This window comes from Mus musculus, chromosome 9, assembly GCF_000001635.26.
Source record: "Mus musculus strain C57BL/6J chromosome 9, GRCm38.p6 C57BL/6J".
NCBI classification, from domain to species: Eukaryota; Metazoa; Chordata; class Mammalia; order Rodentia; family Muridae; genus Mus; species Mus musculus.
The window spans coordinates 89,351,874-89,366,336 of NC_000075.6; the positions used below are offsets into that span (position 1 = coordinate 89,351,874).

The 14,463-nt window shown below is 38.7% G+C and overlaps 1 long non-coding RNA gene across 1 annotated transcript; it reads left to right on the forward strand.

Annotated features, from left to right (window-relative positions):
* The first annotated feature begins 2,564 nt into the window (after positions 1-2,564).
* On the forward strand, positions 2,565-14,057 carry Gm40543. The gene is made up of 2 exons (XR_870988.2): positions 2,565-6,447; positions 10,807-14,057. It is a non-coding gene; the product is annotated as a predicted gene, 40543 (long non-coding RNA).
* The last annotated feature ends 406 nt before the right edge of the window (positions 14,058-14,463 follow it).

Here is a 14,463-nt window from a genome sequence, read left to right on the forward strand (position 1 = left end):
AGCTGCAGCTAACCAGCATCAACAGTTCCAGTAATGCAAAGGTTTCACTTTAGTAGTTCTGGTATCTTGTTAATCACAGCTGATTTTTCAGCCCCAGCTAACTAGAACCGCAGAATCTTCACAATCAAAATAGCAATGGCCCTGAAAAGAATCTTTAGTTTTCCCTCTGAAATTTCTCAAGCCAGGCCTCCATCTTCTACACTGTTCTCAACATTATCTTCCAAGCTTCTACATGACATCCCACAGAGCTCTTAACACTGAATGGATCTTCTAGTCCAAAATTCCAAAGTCCTTCCACAGTCCTCCCCAAAACATGGTCAGGTTGTCACAGGAATACCCCACTATGCTGGTACAAATTTGCCTTAGTCAGGGTGTCTATTCCTGCACAAACATCATGACCAAGAAGCAAGTTGGGGAGGAAAGGGTGTATTCAGCTTACACTTCCATACTGCTGTTCATCACCAAAGGAAGTCAGGACTAGAACTCAAGCAGGTCAGAAAGCAGGAGCTGATGCAGAAGCTATGGAGGGATGTTCTTTATTGGCTTGCTTCCCCTGGCTTGCTCAGCTTGGTTTCTTATAAAACCCAAGACTACCAGCCCAGAGATGGTCCCACCCACAAGGGGCCCTCTCCCCTTGATCACTAATTGAGAAAATGCCTCTCATGGAGGCACTTTCCTAGCTGAAGCTCCTTTGTCAGTGATATCTCCAGCCTGTGTCAAGTTGACACATAAAACCAGCCAGTACATAGGTATTGGTTGTAATTATACTACAGTACTTAAAAAGATAAGGGAAGGCTGAGAGCATAGGTCAGTGGTGGAGAGCTTGCCTTTCATGTATGAGGCTCTACATTAGATTCCCAGTGCCACAATAAAAGAGAATGAGGCAACTTGATGAATAATGATTCAGTGTATGCTAAAATGTGTTGTTTAGAAATGAGGTTTTAGTAGACTGTATAGAGGCTGGCATTACATTATAAAATATATATTCATATTCCTTATGTATATATGAAAATACAGTAGACTGTAGAATCAGAACAACACACCAGATCATGAGTGCTTGCTTCCTCTAAAAGGCAGCAGAAATGTTAAGGGGAATATTTACATTTTACAATCTATAATTTTGTATTCCTTAGGTCTCTCATAAAGAGAATGATATTGCATTCTTATTGTTAACAACAAACAAAAAGAATTCTTTTTTTCTACAATTAACCAATCAGATTTATGTATCAATACATTCTCACCTGAGGAATACCGAATGGCAGAGAAGCACTTGAAAAAATGTTCAACATCCTTAATCATCAGGGAAATGCAAATCAAAACAACCCTGAGATTCCACCTCACACCAGTCAGAATGGCTAAGATCAAAAATTCAGGTGACAGCAGATGCTGGCGAGGATGTTGAGAAAGAGGAACACTCCTCCATTGTTGGTGGGAGTGCAGGCTTGTACAACCACTCTGGAAATCAGTCTGGCGGTTCCTCAGAAAACTGGACATAGTACTACCGGAGGATCCAGCAATACCTCTCCTGGGCATATATCCAGAAGATGCCCCAACAGGTAAGAAGGACACATGCTCCACTATGTTCATAGCAGCCTTATTTATAATAGCCAGAAGCTGGAAAGAACCTAGATGCCCCTCAACAGAGGAATGGATACAGAAAATGTGGTACATCTACACAATGGAGTACTACTCAGCTATTAAAAAGAATGAATTTATGAAATTCCTAGCCAAATGGATGGACCTGGAGGGCATCATCCTGAGTGAGGTAACACATTCACAAAGAAACTCACACAATATGTATTCACTGATAAGTGGATATTAGCCCCAAACCTAGGATACCCAAGATATAAGATATAATTTGCTAAACACATGAAACTCAAGGAGAATGAAGACTGAAGTGTGGACACTATGCCCCTCCTTAGATTTGGGAACAAAACACCCATGGAAGGAGTTACAGAGACGGAGTTTGGAGCTGAGATGAAAGGATGGACCATGTAGAGACTGCCATAGCCAGGGATCCACCCCATAATCAGCATCCAAACGCTGACACCATTGCATACACTAGCAAGATTTTATTGAAAGGACGCAGATGTAGCTGTCTCTTGTGAGACTATGCCGGGGCCCAGCAAACACAGAAGTGGATGCTCACAGTCAGCTAATGGATGGATCATAGGGCTCCCAATGGAGGAGCTAGAGAAAGTAGCCAAGGAGCTAAAGGGATCTGCAACCCTATAGGTGGAACAACATTATGAGCTAACCAGTACCCCGGAGCTCTTGACTCTAGCTGCATATATATCAAAAGATGGCCTAGTCGGCCATCACTGGAAAGAGAGGCCCATTGGACTTGCAAACTTTATATGCCCCAGTACAGGGGAATACCAGGGCCAAAAAGGGGGAGTGGGTGGGCAGGGGAGTGGGGGTGGGTGGATATGGGGGACTTTTGGTATAGCATTGGAAATGTAAATGAGTTAAATACCTAATAAAAAATGGAAAAAAAAATAAAATATCAATCCAATGTGTTATTCAGTGATTTACTATAATGAATAAATACATTAAAATATGAAAAAAAAAAGGGACAGCCATATAGATGCTGTTTATTCAGACATTAGTCTCAGCTAAATTGAATGACATTGGGAAAATATGATGTTGCTTGTTAATATGTCAAAGAAAACTGCTGGGTAATATACAGAAATAGGATGCCCAGTGTTGTGGCTGAGAAAGCAAAGGGTTTAAGGCCTTAAGAGGTTTTTTTTGGTTGGTTTTGTTTCTTTGTTTTTTGTTTTGTTTCTTTTCTTTTTGATTTATGTACTCCAAATGTTTCTTGCCCAAGAGTCCTGAGTCTATGAACATGCGACTGAGTGACAGCAATAGATTGAGCAATTGTCATAGCTGGAGTTAAATAAATATTCATCTGTGAAATGGTAAGAGGTTATGCATATTTCAAGTGCCTATAAATATTCTTAAATATAAATTATTTTATTAATGGCATCTGTTGTCACTTTAAATAGAATTAATTTTGGTAAGTGTTGATAGCCATCTCTTTTTAAAGACTATTAATTATCTGTTTCTCTTAATTTTGACCAAACACTCTGGTTAAGATATCATGGTTTTAATTTAAGCAAACTCTTTCTTTCTTAAAGATTTATTTATTTACTTGTTTGTTTATTTATTTTGTATGTATGGATATACATGTGTGTGAGTGTATATGCATATATATCAGCAAGTATGCATCTGTGAAGGTCAGAGGGGAGTGTTGTGTGATTTCCTCTACCAAACTCTCTATATTCCTATGAAGCAAATGATCTCTTTTTGAATCTGGGGTTCCAGTTTTCTGAGCTATGTTGGAATCCAGACAAGTTGGCTAGAAAAATTGGAAATTTCTGAGGAACTTGAGGGGACAATGTAAAGATAAATTAGGAATCATTATCTATTATACTATTTGGAAAGTAGAGTGATCATGAATTTTTGGTTACAGAAAAAAAACACTCATAATTATTATAGAGGGATTATTCCCAGTAAAGGAAGATAAAGGTTGGCACAGGAGCTTTTGAAAAAAAACCCAGGGAAGATTTGAGAATGAGTTGTTGCTTGGAAGTCTGAAGTCTGAGTTGGGAAGAAGGTAGTTGGGACCATGGTGAACCTAAGCCTGCATAGAGAGTGTTCCATGGAGAGAGAACAAAGTATAGGCCAAAACAGATATTTTGAGAATTAAAACATGTTCAGTGTATATTCTGTGTCTCTGTCTGTCTCTGTGTCTGTCTGTCTGTCTGTCTGTCTGTCTGTCTTTCTCTTTCTCTCTGTGTGCTCGTGTGTGTATGTATTTGAGCTGATAGAAGTGGAAATGCTAGAAGATAATGGTGGTGTGGCAAGTATCATAAGCCATATGATTCATAAAACTCTAAAGTATGTTGTAAGAGTAATGAGGAATCATTGATGGACAAAAATAAATAAAAGGATCAAATTAATTACCCTGACTACAGAATCAGACTGCACAGAACAGCGGAAAGAGGTGGTCAGGAAACCAACTGGAAGGTAACTGTGAAGTATAACTGAGATGTGATGATACAGCTGGAGTGGCAACTATGAAGTTGAAGAGAAGTGAATGGCCTCAGGAGATATTCAGGAATAAAACAGACTTTGTCTCTGTAACTCCTTCCACGGGTTATTTTGTTCCCTATTCTAAGGAGGAATGAAGTATCCACACATTGGTTTTCCTTCTTCTTGATTTCCTTGTGTTTTGCAAATTGTATCTTGGGTATTCTAGGTATCTGGTCTAATATCCACTTATCAGTGAGTGCATAGCAAGTGGCTTCTTTCGTGATTGAGTTACCTCACTAACAATGATATCCTCCAGATACATCCATTTGCCCAAGAATTTTATAAATTCATTGTTTTTAATAGCTGAGTAGTACTCCATTGTGTAAATGTACCACATTTTCTGTATTCATTCCTCTGTTGAGGGACATCTGGGTTCTTTCCATGTTCTGGCTATTATAAATAAGGCTGCTATGCCCAGGGATCCATTCCATAATCAGCCACCAAACCCAGACACTATTACATATGCCAGCAAGATTTTGCTGAAAGGACCCCGATATAGCTGTCTTGTGTGAGACTATGCCAGTGCCTGGCAAATACAGAAGTGGATGCTCACAGTCATCTATAGGATGGAACACAGAGCCCCCAATGGAGGATCTAGAGAAACTACCCAAGGGTTCTGCAGCCCTATAGGTGGAACAACAATATGAACTAACCAGTACTCCCAGAGCTCATGTCTCTAGCTGCATATGTAGCAGAAGATGGCCTAGTAGGCCATCATTGGGAAGAGAGGCCCTTAGGTCTTGCAAACTTTATATGCCCCAGTACAAGGGGATGCCAGGGCTAAGAAGTGGGAGTGGGTGGGGAGGGTATAGGGAACTTTTGGGGTAGCATTTGAAATGTAAATAAATAAAGTATCTAATAAAAATGTAATAAAAAAGGGAATAAGACAGAGAATGCTTGGCATGAGGCAAAGCATAGAACAACATTGGTACCTGGTCATTTTAACAGATGATGGAGTAGAGAGTGAAGATGAGGATGAAATTATCTGGGTTTTCTTTTATTTAAGGAACCTGACTTCCTTGGAGTTCTTAGCTTCACCTTTTGAAAGTTACTTATTTTAAGTGAGAACCTTCTCTGAGGTTCTACTTTGAGAGTAATCATTCAGTATAAGGAGCAGTGTGCTTCATGCAAATAAAATAGCCTAGCACTGTGGACCAGGGTTGTCTTGTAAGTCCCACCAGGTTAGAGCGGCATCCTCCCACACAGTTTATCACCTGAGTTGAGTAACAGGGAAGATTCTATTTCCCTGTCTCTGTGCTCTGAGAAGTATCTGATAGTGATGATGTTTCAAGATTCAAGAAAAATCTTTTTTATCATTGAATAAAGCCATAAATGTAAATTTACTAAATTAAAAAAAAATAATGTGGGAAGGGCACAAAAGAGTCAGTAAATATATCTAGAAAAAAAAAAAAGAAAGAAAAGAAAAGTGACTGTAGAAAATGCCTAGAGATGTGGCCAAGTGCTTGCCTAGTATACATGAGGCTCTGGATTCCCTAGCACAGAACAAACAAACAAAAACACTCCAGAGAAGTGTGCTGTCATGAAATACAAGATAAGCATAAATGTTGAGAAGGAAGAAATAGTCCTAAGTATAAGGCAACCAAGAGATCAAGCAAATAAGCACCAAAGAGTGGGTGTGGCAATAAGCAGGAGGAGCTTCTTGATCATTCCGAAGTAAATTTAGAGATGGGGAAAATAGCCCTATGATAGTAGCCTGGGATATCCATGGAGAAAAATATTAATACAGCTAGCATGCAGTTCTAATTTATCTATGAAGGGAAGAATAAAAGGCACGGGCTTGTGTTACCAAGGGAGAGCTTCGCTGTGATGATTGTTTGAATAGTGTGTACTTCATACATGATTAAAGGGAATCCAATAGAAAAGGTGAAAGGCTAAGGAGATAGAGAGGGATGGGAATATTGATCAAGAAAGGTCAAAGTGAAGGTAGAATGTGCAGGCATCCATTTGGATATAAGGGCCTGTGGAAGGAAGACAACACCAGGGAGTTTGGGAGCAGGAAGTTTACAGAAGATAATATCTACTTTCTCTTCTGTAGGGAGTGAGATAGATTAGATTTCAAAGAAGATGACAGAGCAGAATGCAGAAAAGTCCATAAAAGAAAAGCAAATGGGTTCTTCTTATTATTTTTTCCAATAATCTTTACATTTATTTTTAGAAATCTGTCCTTGAAACCCAAGATCCACTGAGAACATTGTACAATGTCCCGTGAAAGCAAATGTTCTTGAGTAGTAGAAGTGGCTGCATCACATGATGACTTGGGGCTTAAGAATAGACCAGCCTTGGAAACACTTTGGTTACTTAGCAAAACACAGGAGCCAAATCTTTACAGTAAGTTACTAAGTTACTACAGTAAGTTACTCCTACCACACACTTTCAGAAACAAGGAAGCAGAGACACCAAAGGGAGGGAGTTCCTTACCATTTATTGCTAATGGGCAGAGCCAGTAACTGCATTAAAAGCAGAATGTTCCCATTAGAAAGATTCACTGAGTGCATTTTTTATGAAAAAGATGGGGGAAAATCCCTACTTTCTGTCCCTACTTTTCCCATCATATTAACTGGATCTTCTGTATGTTTAATGAGCCATTTTGTGTTTATACTTCTCAAGTTGATTAAGCATAATGTGTTGATATAAGACATTTTTAATTCTTAAAGATTTTCCTGGGAAATATTTTCCCAGCCAAGAAAAGATAGACTGTTCAAGAATGACATTGCGACAACCAGCTGTCCATATGGAAGATAATCAAATTAGATGACTAAACAATGCCATACATCAAAATAAATTCCAGGGGGTCTTGGGTGCTAAATGAATAAAATAGAACCATAAAAGTTATAGAAGAAAGTGAAAGAGGATTATTTATAACCTGGAGAGCAAGAGTCCTTCCCATATGAGATGGGAACTCAGAAGCTATAAAGGAAAAGACTGGAAATCTTGATTCCATGTAGAAAGATGCTAATTACAGCCTTGTTTATAATAGAGAAAAATTAGAACAATTTAAAGTCTCTGTAGTACGGAGCTGTTTAAATACATCACCAAATATGTACATCATTAAAGAGTGAAGCCTAGGAATTAAAAAACCTGTTTCGGTATAGAAGCTACCGGAATTTACAGTCATTGCCATCATGGTGAGGAAAATTACCCAACCTCTTCATCTATAGAATAAATCTAATGATTTTATTTATCTTAGAAGGTAACTCTAAGAGCTAAGGGAATCAATAATATAAAGTGTTTTGGATAGATCCTTAATATAGTGTCATTGTTATAGGTTGTCTTCGTCAGGGTTTCTATTCCTGCACAAACATCATGACAAAGAACCAAGTTGGGGAGGAAAGGGTTTATTTGGCTTACACTTCCATACTGCTGTTCATCACCAAAGGAAGTCAGGACTAGAACTCAAGCAGGTCATAAAGCAGGAGCCTATGTAGAAGCTATGGAGGGATGTTCTTCACTGGCTTGCTTCCCCTGGCTTGCTTGCCCTGGCTTGCTCAGCTTGCTTTCTTATAAAACCCAAGACAGCCAGGCGGTGGTGGTGCACGCCTTTAATCCCAGCACTTGGGAGGCAGAGGCAGGCGGGTTTTCTGAGTTCGAGGCCAGCCTGGTCTACAAAGTGAGTTCCAGGACAGCCAGGGTTATACAGAGAAACCCTGTCTCAAAAAAACAAAAATAAATAAATAAATAAAACCCAAGACTACCAGCCCAGAGATGGTCCCACCCACTAGGGGCCTTCCCCCCTTGATCACTAATTGAGAAAATGCCCCACAGCTGGATCTCATGGAGGCCCTTCTCCAGCTGAAGCTCCTTTCTCTGTGATAACTCCATCCTGTGTCAAGTTGACACACAAAACCAGCCAGTACAATTGACCCCTTGTCAACTTGACACACAAACACATCACTATTAAGCCTCAACCCTTAGTTTCTTATTCATCCCCAATATCTAAATAACTTTAAAAGTCCCAAAAGTCTTTACATATTAAAAGTTCAATCCCTTTAAAATGTCCAATATCTTTTAAAATTCAAACTCTCTTAAATGTGGGCTCCACTAAAATACTTTCTTCCTTCGAGAGGGAAAAATTTCAGGGCACAGTCACAATCAAAAGCAAAAATCATTCTCCAACTATCCAATGTCTGGGATCCAACTCACAATTTTCTGGGCTCCTCCAAGTGCTTGGGTCACTTCTCCAGCCATGCCCTTTGTAGCACACACGTTGTCTTCTAGGATCCAGCTGCCTGTACTCCCGCTGCTGCTGCTGTTCTTGATGGTCATCTCATGGTCCGGGCATCTCCAAAATAGTGCATGACCCCTTCAGTCCTGGGCCCTCAATTGCAACTGAGGCTGCACCTTCACCAATGGCCTTCCATGGCCTCTCACAGTGCAGAGCTTCAGCTGCTCTGCATGACCCCTTCATGCCTTCAAAACCAGTACCACCTGGATAACTCTTACACATTACCAAGTCCCACTGCATCAGAAGGTATGACCTTGGCTATCTCTGGAATACATGCTCTTTGTGCTTTCAGAAAACACTTCCCAGAAGATGTCACCTCAACGATGGTGGTCTCTTCTTAATCACCACTAATTTTTTAGCTGCAGCTAACCAGCATCAACAGTTCCAGTAATGCAAAGGTTTCACTTTAGTAGTTCTGGTATCTTGTTAATCACAGCTGATTTTTCAGCCCCAGCTAACTAGAACCGCAGAATCTTCACAATCAAAATAGCAATGGCCCTGAAAAGAATCTTTAGTTTTCCCTCTGAAATTTCTCAAGCCAGGCCTCCATCTTCTACACTGTTCTCAACATTATCTTCCAAGCTTCTACATGACATCCCACAGAGCTCTTAACACTGAATGGATCTTCTAGTCCAAAATTCCAAAGTCCTTCCACAGTCCTCCCCAAAACATGGTCAGGTTGTCACAGGAATACCCCACTATGCTGGTACAAATTTGCCTTAGTCAGGGTGTCTATTCCTGCACAAACATCATGACCAAGAAGCAAGTTGGGGAGGAAAGGGTGTATTCAGCTTACACTTCCATACTGCTGTTCATCACCAAAGGAAGTCAGGACTAGAACTCAAGCAGGTCAGAAAGCAGGAGCTGATGCAGAAGCTATGGAGGGATGTTCTTTATTGGCTTGCTTCCCCTGGCTTGCTCAGCTTGGTTTCTTATAAAACCCAAGACTACCAGCCCAGAGATGGTCCCACCCACAAGGGGCCCTCTCCCCTTGATCACTAATTGAGAAAATGCCTCTCATGGAGGCACTTTCCTAGCTGAAGCTCCTTTGTCAGTGATATCTCCAGCCTGTGTCAAGTTGACACATAAAACCAGCCAGTACATAGGTATTGGTTGTAATTATACTACAGTACTTAAAAAGATAAGGGAAGGCTGAGAGCATAGGTCAGTGGTGGAGAGCTTGCCTTTCATGTATGAGGCTCTACATTAGATTCCCAGTGCCACAATAAAAGAGAATGAGGCAACTTGATGAATAATGATTCAGTGTATGCTAAAATGTGTTGTTTAGAAATGAGGTTTTAGTAGACTGTATAGAGGCTGGCATTACATTATAAAATATATATTCATATTCCTTATGTATATATGAAAATACAGTAGACTGTAGAATCAGAACAACACACCAGATCATGAGTGCTTGCTTCCTCTAAAAGGCAGCAGAAATGTTAAGGGGAATATTTACATTTTACAATCTATAATTTTGTATTCCTTAGGTCTCTCATAAAGAGAATGATATTGCATTCTTATTGTTAACAACAAACAAAAAGAATTCTTTTTTTCTACAATTAACCAATCAGATTTATGTATCAATACATTCTCAATTCACAAGATGTCAATACAATAATTTCAGAACCAATTGATAATGATAAAAGCTGCCCACCTAGATTAGATAAATTATCCCAATTATTCTATCCTTTATGATATCATAACTACCTGTGGTTATTTAAAACCACAAGGGATCAGGATCTTCTTCCTGTCTGTTCACCTTCATCTTGGCTTCTCCCTCTCTCTTCTCTGAGTCACTCTCTGTCCCTACAACTCTTTGCTCTGCCTCCCCTTTCCCTGTCCAATCATAGTCGTTCTGCTGCATTAATATTATAATGTAATTGGAGCTTGGAAAATCTTGCCACACCTATCTATTTGTAAAACTGTAGAAATTTGAAATATTTCTTTTAAACAAAAAGAATTTTAGGAAGAAAAAATTGTCTTTAGTTTTCCCTGTCAACATAGGATGAAATTCACATCATAAAAGCACAGAAACATGTTGGGTTGGAGCACTGATCATTTTCTTCCAGATGTGCAATCCCCAATTGAAGTGGAAGTTTCTGGCTTCTTTGTTGTGTCATGTGATTGTAAACTGTCTTATGAGAGGATGTTTTTCTGAAGCAGACATGTGGGAGGATATTTTGCTGAGAACAGACATGAGGTGCTTTTTTGGAAGCTGCCTGGACAAAGGGGATGTGATGTGTTGCTAGAGCTGATGCTTGAGAAAACATGTGATGTTTGGGAAGGGTATAAATATTACCCAACAGACAGTGGACAATGCTGTGTGGCACTGGTTTGCCTTGCCACTCTTTGCAGGTCTTCATTGGGCTTTGCTGACATTGGTCTTCACTGATGATGCTGTGGCATTGGACTGCCTTGCCTTCTTTTCTGATCATTGATCATTGTTTGTCATGACTTTTTAGAGAGAAAAGCACCAATGAAACCTGTGGTGGTATTCTTGTGGCGTCTTGCAACTTCCGCTGACTTGGGCCAATTGGCAGAGCCATTGCTTCTGGATTCTTCTGGATTGAACTGCCATTGCTGAATCATGGATGGTGTTTGTGAGTGGATTGAGCTACTGCTACTGATTCATAGGAACTAAATTGCTGATATCCTGACCATGAAGATTGGAATCACCTCCCAAAAACTATTTCTAAACAGGTCCACATCCTTCATTGCCATATTAACCTTTTCTTTCCATTACCTCTGGTGGGCTAGAATGGAGATTAAAGCATTTAAGAACCCTTATTAAACTAGGTTTTGAAAAATCTAAGCATATATCCAATCTTGGAAATATTTCCCTCAGCATAGGATCTACAGAAATCACCAAGTAAGGGAAGGCTGAGAGTCCAAATTAACATTAGGATAAATAGGAAAAAAAATCAAACCCAAGCCCATGACACAAAAACCAACCTTTCACTTAAAGCAGTGATTCTCAACCTGTGGCGGTTGCATATTAGGTGTTTGTATACAATTCATAACAGTAACAAAATGACAGTTCTGAAGTAGCAATGAAATAATTTCCTGGTTGGGGGTCATCACAACGTAACAGTACTAAAGGATTGGAGAATTAGGAAGGCTGAGAGCCACTGGTAAGGAAAGGGGGTGTTTTCAGCCTTTTATCTGTTGGACCAGTCTGCTCAGGTCAGGCACTATACTTTGAAAGGAACACTCGAAAACTGAAATGCTATGCTCAGGGCTTTAACAAGAGGGTAATTTGTAGAGGAATCTGAAATGCAAGCATATACATGCTACAGTGCAAGCCTACATCTGCATGCTTCGTGTGAGTGTTGTAGCAGCGAACACATCCCACCTGGTGCAAACAAAAACAAACAAACAAACAAACAACAACAACAACAAAAACCAAGGAGAAAAATGATTATACACCTGAAATAAAGAAGATAAAACTCTTAAGGCTGTGGCAAAGCAAATGTGGAAAAATATTTTACCAGGAAACTTTCCAGTAGCCCTGGAGTACTTATGCTTATGATTAGAACATTGAAAAGTACAAAAGACAATTTGTCATCACAAAAGGGGTCATTAGGTATTGCTCCAAGGAAAAGATTATACAATGAAAATGTTGAAAGTTTTTATGAAGTAGATGGAGGAAGGGAGATAAAGGAGGGCAATGGGGTGAATAATCAAAGCACATTATATGCAGGTATGAAAATGTCACAGTGAATTTCATTAAAAAGAAATAAATGAAGAAGCATGAATAGAATGAGTTACTATGACACCCTTTTATAAAACTGTAACTTTACTTTTGATCTTAATTCAGCTGATAGATAAGACTGATTAGTCTGAGCTGATAAAAGAATCAGTGAACTGGAAGGTATTTATGGGAAAATTATTTTGAATGTAACACAGGGAGATAAAGACATTGAAGATAAGAGATAAAAAATCTTTTAAAGAATTCCCAGTACTCATCTATTGGGAATTGTACAAGGAATGACCAAGGCAATGAAGAAGTAAAAAATATCTAAAATATTGTCCAAACATTTTCCAAAATTACACTAGACAGTCTTCAGATTTAACTATTTTATCATCACCTAATGACTAAATTTGCACAAGTCCACATAATTTATGTACATACTTTTGTACAAACATATTTAATTTAGGGCAAGTGTGCAGGATTGGGATTTCTTGATCATTTATTATAGTATTTGCTTTTGAGACAGGGTCTCATTGTGTGGCCCAGACCAGGCTGATATTTGTGATTCTCCTCCAAAGCAGCATGATTACAGGTGTGCATCACTAAACCCTACTACGCATATTCTTAATTTTATAAAGAGGGACAAGCCATTTTGCAGAGTGACTGTATCATTTATCAAAACCATCAGCAACATAGGAGAGTTCAGAGTTCTGTGTGTCCACCAGCAGTTGGTATTGCTTATTTTTAATTTTAGCTGCTCTTACACCATGGAGTGCATCTAATCCTGATTAAAAGTCTTATTTTCCTAATGATGGGGTGTTCAATAGCCTTTTGCTAAATTAAACTCACATAATATGAATTTTGCTCTTTCATAGTATATAATACAGTGGTTTGAAGGTGAAGGTATAATTATAAATTTTGAAGCTACCATCACTAATTCCAAAATGTCTTCATGACACTAATAAACCGTTTTAAAAATTATTAACTATTTTCCTCTCAGCTGAGCCCCTGACAATTACTAATTTACTTCCTGTCATTATGTTCTCCAAGTTTGGGCATTTTATTAAAGTGGAATTATATAGTGGTGAGAAATAGCGTAGATAGTGCCATGCATACAACCATGAGGACCTTTCTCTAGATCCCTGTCCTCAGTGCTGTTTTATGGTTTTAGGACGTACATTTTTCATTTCTTTCATTACATTTATTACTAAGCATTTCATTCTTTTTAATGACATTTCCAAATAGGGTTGTTAAACTTTATTTTTGCATTGCCTTTTGCAGAAAAATGATTTCATTTTCATCATTTCAACTGTGTAGAATAATAATTTTTGTACATATGTCTCATATTTCAAAACTTCACTGGAGTCATGGACCCATCATAATAGGCCTCTGTGTATGCATTTATGTAGATTTTTAAATTTTCTACGTATGCACTATTGTGTCATTTGCAGGTAGGAATGGCTTTACTTCTTCCCTTTCAGCCTAGATGCCTTCCATTTCTTTATCTTGATCATTTGTCCTAGAAACTGTGACACAGTGATGAGTAGAAGTGGCAGAGCTAGATACCTTTGCCTTTCTCCTGCTACAGCTTTTCTCAATTGGGTTTGATGCTAGTTACTGTGTTTTGTTTTATTTTCATAGATGTCTTTCATACCTAAGTGTGTGTGTGTGTCTGTGTGTGTGTACATGCATGTGTGCACTAATGTTTATTTTTAACTTAAAATTCTAAAAGTTGCCCCTAAAATGTGGGAAGGTAATTGAATTTTTGTCAGTATATGCTATAATGCTATTATCATTGCTTATTAGATTTGCGAGTTGTGTGTTTTTGCCTTTGGATTGTTTGACTTAACACAATTATGCCACATGAGAATTAGGACAAGTTTGTTCCTTCTATGCTGATATGTATAAATTTCATTATTTTTTCTTATCTTCTTCCATTAGCTAGGCTTTTCAAGATGATCTAGAGTGGGAATGGATAAAAGACACACTAGGTTTTCTTTATTAAATATAATGGTACCTGTAGAGTTTCATAGCTGTCATTTATCTAATCGAGGAAATTTCCTTCTATTACTTGTTTGCTAAAGTTTTTTTTTTTTTTTTTTTTTTTTTTTTTTTTTTTTTTTGGTTTTTCGAGACAGGATTTCTCTGTGTAGCCCTGGCTGTCCTGGGACTCACTTTGTAGACCAGGCTGGCCTCGAACTCAGAAATCCGTCTGCCTCTGCCTCCCCGAGTGCTGGGATTAAAGGCGTGCGCCACCACCACCCAGCTGAATTTATTTTTTATTTTTTAAATTATGACCAAGTCTTTGATCTTTGCCAGCTGCATTTTCTTTTTCTTATTTTTATTTAAATATTTATTTACATCCCAAATTATATTCTCCCTCCAGTCCCCCCTCATGGAGTCCCTTTCCCACTCCTCCATCCTCCTT